Raw genomic sequence first — 14,389 nt, forward strand, 5'->3', positions numbered from 1 at the left:
TGTAGTCGATCTGGACATTGACGGCCCTCCACACAAAGTACTCATCTCATCATGGACAACCCCGACACTGGAAAAAGAAGGGTCTGACGACTATATGGTACAAGGATACTAATATCTCGGTGGCAATAAGCTTCGTCAGGGCTCTCCCTCTCTCTCTCTCTCTCTCTCTCTTTCTCAAAGCTAGCTATATATATTTATAGCATCTGTAAAGTCAGATCTTGGGATGCATATCATGCATGTGTGTGTCTGTGATTTCATCTTTACGCTAAGAATCTAATAAATCATCAAGTTCCAATTATAAATTATGTGAAGAAGAACAAAAATCTACAAATTAATTAAGTTTAAAGGAGAACTTGTCAGTTATAGTTATTCATAACGCAAAAAGATTTCGAGTGTAGTGATCTTGTGCATACACGATACGCCTGCCTCATGTTCTAGTAATTCCTGTTCTTTGTCACGTTTGCTCGCTGTATGGAGAATAAAACTCTCTTATTTTCCAGTTTGTTACAAGAGTCGCGTCACAGAATGTGTAAGAAAAACACATTATCGTATGAAACTGACATAACTAAGTTTTTCTCCGCTTCTTGAGGTATAAATGTGATAAGTGAAGAAGCTCGTCTAAATATGTGTGTGGTTTAATATTCTAGTGATTTGGGTAGAGTTTCTACCCATGTCTTCTGGGTTCAAAACTCTCTTGCCTGTAAATTATTATAATAGTTTCGAACTCTCTCCTCTCCCTTTAAGAATAGTTTCTTTTTTTTCTTTTTTTTGTTTTAATCTCGTTTAAATAATACATTGCTTGGTAAACAGTTTAACGTTATGTCACTAATATTACATGAAAATTGGAAACTTCTCAACCGTACAGCAAAGCTCCCCAAATAGTGTTGAATTTAGTAAGGATATTTTTTTATAAGTATTGAAAACAAAAGTCCCATGATCATGTACTATTTCGCAGTTTGTTCACATTCCTCTGGAATTAAACTAACATGAATAAAAATGAAAAAGTAGACAAATAAACGAACAGATTAAAGCTTTGTTTACGTTGGAAAGCCAACAAGCATTCCATGTATAATGAACTGGACCCTGCATTCCAACACTCAATAGGATCCAGATAACGCTCTTTGAACAGTTCTAAATTGTAATAAGAAAGAAAGAAAGTAGCCGTTGAATAAGCTTGACCAACTGGACACACCACATACCCTACCAAACGGCTGTTAGCTGAAACCAACACATATGTCGAATTTGTCCCTTTTTAACCTTTTTTTATTTTTTATGAGCCGTTACAGAAAGAAAAGGCATCGAGAATGAGTGGACTTCGTCAAGAAGATGCCAATCATATGCAGTGCAAACCAAGCATAATTTAATCTTTCTTATTTTCTTTCATAAATTGTTGTTTACGAAAAATTTCAAGAGTGTAATATTCATTATCCACATCCTCACATAATGTTATTAATTAACATATTATAGTATGAGTAAACGATAAGGTATATGTAATATATAGGTGCACGATAGGGGTTGATGCTTATAATTAAGTAGATACATGTGTTCTAATGTTAGTAAAATTGTATAATATAATGGCTAAATACATGCAATATAATGTGATTATAATAATAATATCACATGTCGGTGTGACGTAGTTTACTGTAGAAATATTAAAAAAAAGTTGTGATGTGTTGTCAAACTCTCTTATACACAACCATTAATTAAATCAGCACTATTTATGTTCATGTACAAGTAATTGGATTTGTAAGTTTTTATCTTCTTCTTGTTTTTGTTGGGAACTAGCCTACTTCTATATCTACTATAATAATGAGATTATCTTGCTGTAAAACCAAAAAAGCCCTTTTTTAAATAAATATTCGTCCAAAATTCCAGAAGTAGCCTCGTCCCAAACCTCAAATCACATCGGCCAGCAGGCCCAGCACCACCATCTTTTGTTTCTGAAGAAACCAAAGCACTGACGCTTCCCCTCCATTTCTCTATATATACCCATCTCCCATTTCTTCCTCTCAGAATATCAACAACTGCATATTTACATTACGACAACGTTTTAGAGATGGAAAATGATCAAAAGAACTCACCAACAGCAACAAAGAAGGAGAAGGCAGCGTGGTCGTTAAAGAAGGTGATCAGCAAAGAGTTATGGCCAAGGAAATTCTCAGTGTTCAAATGGAAGCGCGTGGACTTTCAAACGACCATACTCGACGGCGTCGTCTTCAAGATACTATCTGTTGTGGAGGCCGTCGTTTTGGTCTCGGCACTCTGCTTCTTCTACCTTTGCTGTGGTTGCCACATCTGACCTAGCCACCACTTCATGTTCATTTCATAATTCATTATTCTAATTAGTTAATTAATTTCTTAATTTGTATCTCCTTTTTTTTTCTTTTCTTAATTCGTATCTCCTTACTCCTTCCTTTTTCCCTCATTTTTTTGCTGCTTTTTGTGCCAAAAGTTGGGCATCGAAGCATGTAACTGGCTGAGGTTTCTGGGTCCTTGACAATTCATTTGTGTAACAGACATTTTTTTAATTTTGAAAATAAACTCTGTTATGGTTTGTTATATATTAACCATGATGTGTACATTTTGTTTTTCCAGTCTTACACTCTTTATGTTTTTGGTCTAGTTGGTTATCCCATTAATTAAAAGAGGTTTAAGTTTAGATTAGGTTAATATTATGATGATCCCAAGGTGGGGGTAAGGACAGTGCTGTTTGTTTATTGGGTTTACCTACAAGGAGAAAAACATGATGAACTTTGATGTTGAAAGTTCTGTTTTACTAAAGGATATTTGTGAGACATGCAATTGTATTATGTTTGGGCCAAAAAGGGTTTCCTTATCTGTGTGTTCTTCTCCTTATCTGTGTGTTCTTCTTCTTCTTCTACATATATATTCTTCATGTGGTGTGAAGTGAATAAAAGAACATGCTAAAGGAAATAAAAAAATGTCCACCATTAGCTACAACAATGATTGAATTGTTCGAGGAGAGACACTTCAGTAAGTTTAATTGATTAGATGAGTTCTTGTATTAGGTGAGACCAGCGTGAGATTAAGTGAGAATAAAATACATAAAGTCTTATTCTTTTGTGAGAAGTGTCTTACAGATAACGTAGTCGAGCTACTCCTACCTATTTCTTCTTTGTCCACTATTGAGTACCTACATTTCTCTGAAATTGTCAATACTTATGTCTATAGATGCTTGAGACAAAATTTTCTTCCAAATACGAACTACTGATAGGATAGCTTTAAGGAATTTAATACTCGTTACGTATATTTTCCCTTGATGTGGTGGACTCTAGTTTCCCATAGGACCTAAAGATCAACTTAGGATCCTACATTCGAACAGAAGTTTCCAGTCTTTTGTTTTCTGCTCCGACTCATTGGGTTTAATGATGTTCCAAAGCATCAGATTTATGAAATGTTTTTATTAAAAGAAACAAAATTCAGGGAAATTAGAGCATGCTCAAGTACTTTTTTACCATGTTACTAAATCATTGTGGGCTGACTTAATGCCTCCCCATAAGGGGTTCATCTTTTAAGTGAATTACCATGGTGGTTATCCCATTAATTAAAAAGGTTTAAGTTTTGATTAGGTTAATATCATGATGGTACCAAGGTGGGGGTAAGGCCAGGCTGTTTGTTTATTGGGTCTACCAGCAAGGAGAAAAATATGATGAACTTTGATGTCGAGAGTTCTGTTTTGCTTTAAAGGATATTTGTGAGACATGCAATTCTATTGGGCCAAAGGGGGATTCCTTATCTGTGCGTTCTCATCTTCTTCTTCTATATATTCAAGTAATTTGATTATAATTCAATTCGTGACGATCATAAGTAGAAAGTTAATATTCTTAAGTTATTGATAAATAATTCTTTGGACAGTACTCAAATTACCACAAAATATACAAACTTTGAAATCAATACTGGAATTAAGTAGCCGTTTCTTGTGAATATCAATTTCCACTTCATGTGGTGAAGTGAATAAAAGAACATGCTACAACAAAAAAAAAAAAAAAAAAAAAGTCCACTAGTAGCTACAACAATGATTGATTTGTTCGAGGAGAGAAACTTTAGTAAGTTTAATTGATTAGAGCAATTTTCGAATTGAGTGAGACCAACGTGAGATCAAAATACATAAAGTCTCATTCTTTTGTGAGAAATGTCTTACAAATAACATAGTCGAGCCACTCCTACCTATTTGTCCACTATTGAGTAGCCACATTTCTCTAAAATTGTCAATACTTATGTCTGTAGATGCTTGAGACAAAATTTTCTTTCTAAATACTCGTTACCTATATTTTCCCCTTGGATGTGGACTCTAGTTTGGCATAGGACCTGAAGATCAACTTAGGATCCTATATTCTAACAGAGGTTTTCTACCTTTTGTTTTCTGCTCTTCTCGATCAATGGGTTTAAATGATGTTCATCAGATTTATGAAATGTTTTTATTAAAGAAATAAATTCAGGGAAATTAAGGCATGCTCAACACTTTTACCATGTTACTAAATCATTGCTCATGGGCTGACTTAATACCTCCCCAGAAATGGTCCATCTTTTTAATGAATTACCTTGTTAATTAGTTGTCCATCTGAGCCTTACTGCTCGTTTGCATCATCAATAATGTTGGTTAATTAAGGTCTAAACTACCTTTTCTTTATTTCTGTAAGTTGTTAGTCCACGTGACATTAAGTTGTTAGGAATCAATGGCTGAGATTAGCCTATTATGTGTTAGGCTCAAACGTGAGCAAGTGACAAGATCTCATAGAATTTTGTAATGAAGGGTGGGATGAGCTCATAGGCTCTCCTAGATTCTCTCATTGCCTAACGACTCTTTCTGTATTGTTTTGATGAATGAATGCATACACACTCAAATGAGCATATTGGCTCTATGTGAGAATTGATCAAAATATTTGCATCACCATTTTCCTTTTCCTTTGAGTTCTAGCTTTTCTTCTTTTAAATTGCTGCAATACTATTAGGCTTTTACATATTCTACCATGGTATCGAGAGCCTAGGTTCGATCTAAAATTGGGTGTCGGTTTCTATGAAATTTTTGGATAGAATCCAACGTGAAATCTCTCGATTTCAGTCCCATTCAAGCTACAATGGCTGGGTCTAGAAGCAACGATCTACGAGCTCCCGTTTTTTGTGGAACGAAGTTTGAATTACGGAAAGTCAGAATGGTCACCATCTTCAAATCTTATGGGATTTGGAAGCTAGTTGACAAAGGACTTGTTGTTCCAGAATCGAAGAAGAAGAAGGTGAAGGGAAAAGCAAAGAAGGAGGAAGATACATCTTCATCGGACGATGATGAAGATGATTATGATAAGCTTGACACTCACATGGAGGATTAACTCATGAAGGATGCCAAAACATTGGGAATTATTCAGAGTGCTGTGTCTAAAGAATTCTTATGAATCAAGAAACATCCAAGGGTGTCTGGGATCTACTCCAGGAGGAATTTCGTGGTGATGAACAGGCAATGTCTGTTAAACTTCAAAGTTTGCGTCGTGAGTTTGAATACATGAGAATGAAATAAAATGAATCATTATCTTCCTATCTTACTAGACTATTTGAGTTGATAAACCAAATGAAATCTTATGGTGAGACTCTCACTCACCAAAAAGAAGTTCAAAAGGTTCTTATTAGTCTATCTAGGATGTATGATCCAATTTATGTCGTGATTGAAAGAACTTTTCATTTAAATATTGTGCCTATGCAAGAAGTGGTTGGATTTCTTAAGAGCTACGAACTTAGGTTGAGTAGCCATGGAGATGATACTACAGGCTTAGAGCATGCCTTTTCTAGTATGAGTTGTGCACCAAATACACAAAATAAACCATTTGCACATGAAAATTACGGTAAGGGAAAGAAGATTGGAACTCTAAACCTAAGAAGTGGGAGAACAAAACCTACCAACTTGAGAGATAAGGTGAGATCACTCATGGTGGTAAACCTAAATGCAAGATTTATGAGTGCTGGTTTAAGGGGAAACCCAAATGTCACAATTGCAATAAGTTTGGACATATGGTGAAAGATTGTCATCAACCAAAAAAAGCTCAGGTTGTCAACTATTTGAATCATGTTCAGGACACAGTAATGATGTTCTATGCATGTCACAAGGCTTTTGTGCAAGGTAATAGTGGAGTTTAGTACCTAGACAGTGGTTGTAGAAATCACATGACTAGTACTGAATCACTGCTTATCAATATTGACAGAAGTACAAGGTGCAAAGTAAAAATGGGCACATGAGACCTAGTTGACTCCATTGGGAAATGAATCTAGTAGTGGAGACTAAGAGGGGAACATGATATATACCAGAAGTCATGATTGTACCTGGTCTAGATGAAAACCTTCTCAGTATGGGACAAATGGTTGAACATGGTTACTGGCTTGTCTTTGGTGATTCATAGCTTGTATCTTTGGTGACATAGACTTACAAGATCACATTGCTACTATGCAAATGAAGGGAAATAGATGATTCCCTTTGATATTTGAATCAGTGGAACACATTATGGCAAATAGAGCATCAATTGAAGACAATTCATGGAAATGACATAGAAGGTTTGGGCATCTGAATTATGACAGTTTGAGATTATTGCAAGAAAAATGCATGGTGTATGGATTGTCGCATCTCATTGACTGCAATCAAGTGTGAAGGTTGTGTTACTAGTAAAGCTCACAGAGAAGCTTTTGACAAAAAACAAAAATGGAGAACATCTATTCCACTTGAGCTGGTTCACTCAGATGTCTATGGACCCATGTGTGAGACATTTGGAGGCAGCAAGTATTTTCTCATATTTATTGATGACAAGTCCACAATGTTTTTTGGGTTGATGCAAAACGTCGTGAAGATTATAAGACTTCTGGTGACGTTGTCACCTTTGATACTACATACATCACAAATAAATACAAAATACCATTTGCTCAATTTGTTGGCGTGAATAACCAATTTCAGTCCACACTACTTGGATGTGCATCGCTTGCCGATGAGACCGCTTCAACATTTGTTTGGTTAATGAAAACATGGGTTAGAGCAATGGGTGGAACACCTCCAGCTGTTATACTAACTGAGCAAGACAAAGCCATGAAGTTAGCCCTTGCTCAAGTACTTCTAAATTCACAACATCGCTTTTGTTTATGGCATATATTAAGCAAATTTCCTAAAAAGATTGGTTATGTGATTAAGAAACATGAAAACTTTATGAGCATATTCAATAATTGCATTTACAATTCTTGGACAAGTAAAGATTTTGAAAACAAATGGTTGGATATGATTCAAACGTTTAAGCTTAAAGATGATGAATGGCTTCAATATTTGTTTGAAGATCGTTTATGTTGGGTGCCTACTTATATGAGAGACTTTTTTTGCTGGAATGTCTACAACTCAATGCTCCAGAAGTATAAATATTTTTTTTTTGATAAATATGTGAACAAGAAAACTACTTTGAAACAATTTGTTAGACAATACATGGTGGCTTTGCAAGACATGCAAGAAAAAGAATCACAAGCTGATTTTAAAACATGGAATGAAGAACCTGTTTTGAAGTCTCCATTACCTTTTGAAGCACAAATGTCTAGAGCTTACACGCATAAATTTTTTAAGAAGTTTCAAAATGAGGTTTTAGCGTTGGAGGATGTTATTTATTAAAAGTGAATGAAGATAATGTGATAAAGTCTTTTAAAGTTAAGGACTTTGAAAAAAAAAAAAGAGTTTATGGTACTATGGATGCAAGAAAAGAAGAGATTTTTTACTCTTGTCATCTATTTGAATATAATGGATCTTGGACATGTGATGGGTGTACTCAAGCTTTGAGAAAATTTCATATTCCACCTCAATATGATTTTAGAAAGATGGTCTAAGAGTGAGAAGCATGTATGCCACCAGAAAGTCTATTCCAAATTATGTTCAGTAAAAAAAAAAATTTAGTCAGGAATTGTTTCAAGAAAGCTACTAAGTTGAGTAAGGAAGGGTCATTATCTTATAGGAGTTTTGAAATGGCATATGTTGCAGTACAAGAAGTCTTGGCAAAATGTACAATAGCTAATCAATCTCTAAACAGTTAGGAAGAAGTTCTCCAACATTATATACATGACTATAATGATGAAAAGATGCAGAACAACATGTGTGCAATGCCAGTGCTTGACCCACAAATACCAAAGATAAAATGAGCTCCTAAAAGAACATGAAAAAGGAATAGAGAAACTCAAAAAAGGTTTGTTAATTTTTTTTTCTTTTGTATTAATCTTTTTATTATACTTTATGTTATTATTTATTTTTTTATATGAGCAATATAAATCATAATGTCCAAATGGTTTTTGTAAAAAACTTGTTTATTCAAGATTTATTTCTCTCATAATATAGGGACATGCAAGCTCCACTTATGAAACTTTTGATATCATTTAAAGTGCTCAAGTATCTTCCCAAAATACAGTAAATATATTAATATAGTTATAAATTTAATTAAGGAATTAATGTACATGAATTATTTTTATGTAATCAATTCATTGTTTTAACAGTGTGCATGTGTAAAGAGAAGTGAATGTCAACACCTAATGGTATTCCTGTTCAGAAGATGTTCAAATTAGAAACACTTGGTTTTTTTTAATCACACGACACCAACAGAGCAAGAGCAAGGTGTCATTTAGAAATTTGTTGTTTCTTTTATTGTTCATTAAAATTATTTTCCATGTAGTTATAATTTTCATTAACATAATTTTTTTTTTCTTTTCTTTGTTGAGCTTAGCTAAAGGTGGATATGTGCTTGACAATTCATGAACATCTAGCAGAGATTTCATATTTTTTTTAAGGTTCATTTTATTGTATTTTATCGTATGGTAAATAATTACTATGAAAAATTAGTATGTCTAATGATTGTTCTTGTTGTAATTTTCAGTTGCCGAATCCATGAGAGGATAGAAGTAGAGAGATATTTAATTGATGGATGCTTTTGATCATGTACTATTAAAACTTTGAAATGTTTGAGAGATTATGAATTGTTAGATGCTTTTTTCATGTACTTTTTAATTTAAAAATGGTGGAGAGTTTATTAATATGATGCTTTTGCCCACGTAATGTTGAAAATGTTTGACATGAGGAGCTCAATCCGTAAGGAAAAATGAAATTTATCATGACGGATAAAATAGAAAAGAAAAGTATGAGCTACAAGTTTTGGTAAGTGGATGAAATTATGAATAGGACTGATGAGTATTTAAGTTGGGAATTTCTAATTTTTTTTTTTTAGGGTAATGCTAGGGATACTAAATTTGTAAACTAAATTTTGGAAACTAAAGGACATAGAAGTTGATAATTGGTGTATCACTTAAACGTTGATAAATGTGCTCATTCTATTGGTGACGCATTATTTAGTTTGCAAACTTGGTCTCCCTAACATTACACTTTTTTGTTAAGGAGTATACGTTTGATGTTCTCCACGCCAATTTCTAATTTTTTATTTTTTTTTGTTTTCTGATAAGTAGGTCCCAGTATCAATTCAAGTTTTATGCCATGTTGAGTTTTTCATGGTCACTTTTATTATATTTTTTTAATGATGTGGGTTCAACTTGTTTTGAGGATGAATTGAAACTGCAACGTGTCCCGCGAGTCTGCGTAGACTTACTTTGCTAGCAAGTCCGATTAGCAATTCTTCCCTGTTAATTGAAAATTATCCATTAAATAGCAAGGTATTAATGTGTTTTCCATAAATATAAGTGCATTAAAATTAAATTAATTGTAATTCATGTAATTTCATATCTTTTAAAAGGGCTCTGTAATTCATGTAATTTCATATCTTTAAAAGGGCTTACTATTATCCATTTGGCACCACAATAAAAGGAAGCACTTTAACAAAAAAAAAAAAAAAAAAAAAAAAAAAAAAAAAAAAAAAAAAAAACATGTAGATGTTTAATCTTATGAAATGAATAAGTGGGACTTCTAAACTGAAACACCCTATAATGAAATGTGTGGCCTCTAAAACTTAGCCACCCTTGACATTTTCTCTCCCTGATAAGATCGTCACTCACCTTCATGCAAAAGAAAGCCCATGCACATATATTTCATCGAAATCTAATAGAAATTTTCATCAAAATATCTTGATCTTTTATGATACTACATCAAAAAACTGATATTCTATCGACACTGTCGAAATCCTTGATTTCCTTCAACATTTGATCGAAAGGCATGACATATATAGCTTCCTTTTTTTATTGTTGAACCCTTGAAATTTCCTAATTAACTTTAACAAGTATTTTTCAATAGGAAGCCTTTGAATATGAGGCAGATGAACAAAAAAGTTGAGCAAATTGCTACAACTTCTAGCTGTCCGTCTTTGGTCATTTGCAATTAGGTAAAACAATGCTCGCAAGGGTTGTATCGATCATCAAACTCAAAACAAGTAAGCATAGTCCATTTGTTCCTCTAGTTGTTGGATAAAACACCAGTCCTCACTGCCTCCCTAATTGGCAAATGTGACAAAATTTTGCCCATAACATCACTTATTAAGTTGCTAATTCTGTCGAACTTCATCTCCATTTTCACAAGAGACTTTGGTGGTTTTATGTCCATCTGAAATGTTCCAAAGATTAAAAAAAAAAAAAAAAAAAAAAACACTTTAATCCAACAAACTAGACACCGTTGTTAAGAGCATATAATATTGAAACCCTAACTTTACATAGTTGAGAGTGGAAACAAATAGTGTAAGCAAACATGGTTCACAACTAGTTGCCATATGACTATCAAAATTGTGGACATCAACTTGTAGGTTTAAGATTCAAGTGGTAGTATCAGAACCTTAGCTACTGTTCTCAGAACTAACCTGGTCTGGCGATCTAAGGCATCCCAATTCTATAGAATGGGATGACAGTTTCTCATTCTACATATGTAAAAACATAATTTTGATCAAATCACACATAGCAATAAACTTGGCCTTCTAATTATTTAAGAGCTTTATCTAAAAATTCACAATATACTAGGAAATGCGTTTCAAATACCACACATGGGTTATTGGACAAGTGTTTCGACAACTAAAAAGAAATCATCAAAAGTTGCAGTATATATTCATTACAAGAACAACTGAATAACATCTTAAATTTCAAAGAGAGAATAAGATTCTAAGGTGCAGAAACCTTAGTCAACCTTCTTCACTTTTCTCTGAAAAAACAAGTACAAACTAGAAACGAAATTGTTATCAAACAGTCCTAAATTTCCTTTCACTTTAGATTGAGAACAAAACAAACAAATGCATAGAAAAATTGGCACACTTTACTAATAAATCACAGCTGAATGTCTCGGCAGCGTTGTTTATCAATCAAATGCATGAAATTGAAACCTAGTAAAAAAAAAAACCATATGAATCAAATTTTGACGATGAATATGGAGAAATATAGGCAGATGAGATGATGTTCCCTTTGGAAGATCGCTGAAGAGATGTGGCAGTAAATGACTTTTAGTTAACTGATTAAAAATAGATGTGCACGGAGAAAACGCTCATAACAGCTTTAAAGTTAGATTAGTTGATAATGATAAGATAAAATATCAACGAGTCAACCTTAATCATCTAGAAGGACTCCGTTGCAAGCTTCATTGCTTATAAATGCTAGAACAATGGTGAAATCGCTACTAGTAAGTGAAGTTACTTTAGAGAAATCAGGTAAAACAAAGCAGTGGAGGTGTAATCATCGGAAGAAGCCATACAAATGTTCTCCTACTCGCATCAGTTATCATATAATAGGTATTAATATTATATTATAAAGTTATTATTTCATTTTTAATTTTGATCTTTTGATTTTAGGTCCACCCATTTAGAAAAAGTGTAAATATTGCTCGTTGTGATGTAGTTGAGAAAAACTTTGAATTACTTCAAAATTTGATAAACAAAGCATGCAAGAAGGAAAAGATTTGAGGTGGTGGCAAAAGTGAAACAATAAAAGCGATGTAAACTATGGCTAGATAAACAGTTGATATGAAGGTTAGTAGAGTGTTTTCCGCTAATGTCATACCATTTAATGTATTAAGGAATCCACAATTCCATAAGATGGTCACTGCCATAAAAATAGGCTAAAGGAGTACAAGGCTCCTGGGGTATGAAAGAGCTAGAACTACTCCACTGGATGCATGCAAAACTACTATTGAAAATAATTTGAAACCTATTAAAGAGACACGAGTCACATACATGGTATCCATCGTTGATGGGTGGTTAAACATGAAGCACAATCCACTCATTAGTGTTGTTGCAATAAACAGTCGAGTATGTATGTTGATAGTTTTTTCAGGAGTAACAAAAAGTGGTAAAGAGATTACTGATTATTTGCTTAAAGGAATTGAACAAGTGGGGGAAATCAATATGCTTTAGGTTGTAATCGATAATGCAAAGAATATGTTGTTGCTGAACAAGAAATTCGAAAGGTACACAAACGCATCTTTTGGTCTCCATTTATTGTTCATACATTGAATCTCGTCTTTAAAGATCTAGTAGAAAAAATTGATTGGCTTAAGAGCACTTACCAAAAAGAAAAGTCAATTGTCAAGTTCCATTTAAACCATATTAAGACTTTGACCATATCCAGGAGTCATTCTAAGTTGGAGCTATTGAAAGTTGGGAAAACTAGGTTTACATCTCATTATAGGTTGTTGAAGAGACTTACTATGTATAGATAGACCTTAGCAACTACAATTGCTTTCAGAGTATGAAAAAACTGGTTGAAAAATTAAGATGTAAACACAAGCACCAATGCGGCCAAAGTTGTTGAACTCGTGCAAAATGATTGATTTTTGGGATGAGGTAGATGTTATCATAAAGATAAAAAATGCCATATATTTATAAAAATTATGTGATGGTGATAGACAAAAAGTGGGTGAAATTTATGAAAAAAATGAATAACATGCTTGGTGAAATAAAAGATATAATGACAGGAGATAGAGTGTACAAAGAAGATTTTTCTGATGTTGAACAAATTGTGCTTAGTAGATGGGAAAAGATGAACATTCTTTTATATTGTCTGACATTTACTTTAACCCCGCGTTTCTATGATAGTTGAACCCCTGAAATTTCCTAAATACTTACCTATATATTGGTAAGAAGAAATTGTATAAATGATCCTTCAAATTTAACCCAATTGGAGTAATGGTCCCTCGACTAAAAATTCGTGATCTTTGGTCACTTAACTCATCAAAACATTCAACTATGATAATTTTCGTCAACTCCGTTAGAACTTCCGTCAAAATGAGTTATGTGTCACGCACGTGAGGTTAAATCAAAAGGAAAATATGAAAAACCAAATGGGAGAAAATTGTAGAAATGATCCATTAACTTTAACACAATTGGAGAAATGGTCCCTCAACTTTAATGCAATTGGATTAAAGGTCTCTTTACTTTAATCAAATTATAGCAATGGTTTTCCCAACATGATTCATTTTGAGGGAATTTTGATAGAGTTGATGAAAAGTACCATAGCTGCAATTTTTGATGAGTTAAATGACCAATGGTCATTGAGTTTTAGTTGAGGTACTATTACTCTAATTGGGTTAAAGTTGAAGGACCTTTGCTACACTTTTTTGTATTGGTAATATTGATGAAATTTAAATCCATGTTTGTATGTACCTCTATGCGAGATGGTTTTAATTCACACTATTATTATCTACTCCTATTGAAGGTGGTTTTTTAATTCATACTATTAATTTACTCTTATGTCCTTTACTAATTACTTTGTTTCTCTACAGTTATAAGTAGGGAGGGCAAATTTTGTTATTACAATTTACAATTGTTTTACCAAATTAGCATGCTCCCTTAATATATAGGTGTATAGATTTTAATTTTTTTATTATATTATAACTTTATTGATAAATTATCTCTTTATTGGTTTATTAATTTACAGTCATGCACATGTTGCCAGTAGGAGGTTACCTTATTCCTACAGTTTTGTGGAATTGTACTCTAAATACTTTGATGATTTCCAAGATGATAAGATGAGTGTATATGTCATTTGTAAATTGCAATAGTTTTAGGTTATGTCGACTAGTAGGCCAGTGCACTCAAAGAGACATCCATATGTGATTGGATCATCCATTTACATGCATTCTAAGAAAATTCTGACATATCATTTGAAATTGAAAGAGTTTAAATATGATTGGTGCCTTAAGGGTTATCAAAAAGAAACATACCCAAAATATGAAAGAAATAGGAATAGGTGCAAGTTGATGATCACAATTTTTTCATTCATGGGTATATTTACATTACAGAAGAATAAATTGGTTATGTACTTGCCATTTCAGACATTCGAATCTAAAACCTCTTACTTACAAATAAAAATGACTATCACTTAACCATACTACTAGCCGCAATTGATGGTCACAATCCATTTCAACTCATATAGAAGAAAAATGTTTCATAAATTGACA

The sequence above is a fragment of the Pyrus communis genome, chromosome 11 (assembly GCF_963583255.1).
Source record: "Pyrus communis chromosome 11, drPyrComm1.1, whole genome shotgun sequence".
Taxonomy (NCBI): domain Eukaryota; kingdom Viridiplantae; phylum Streptophyta; class Magnoliopsida; order Rosales; family Rosaceae; genus Pyrus; species Pyrus communis.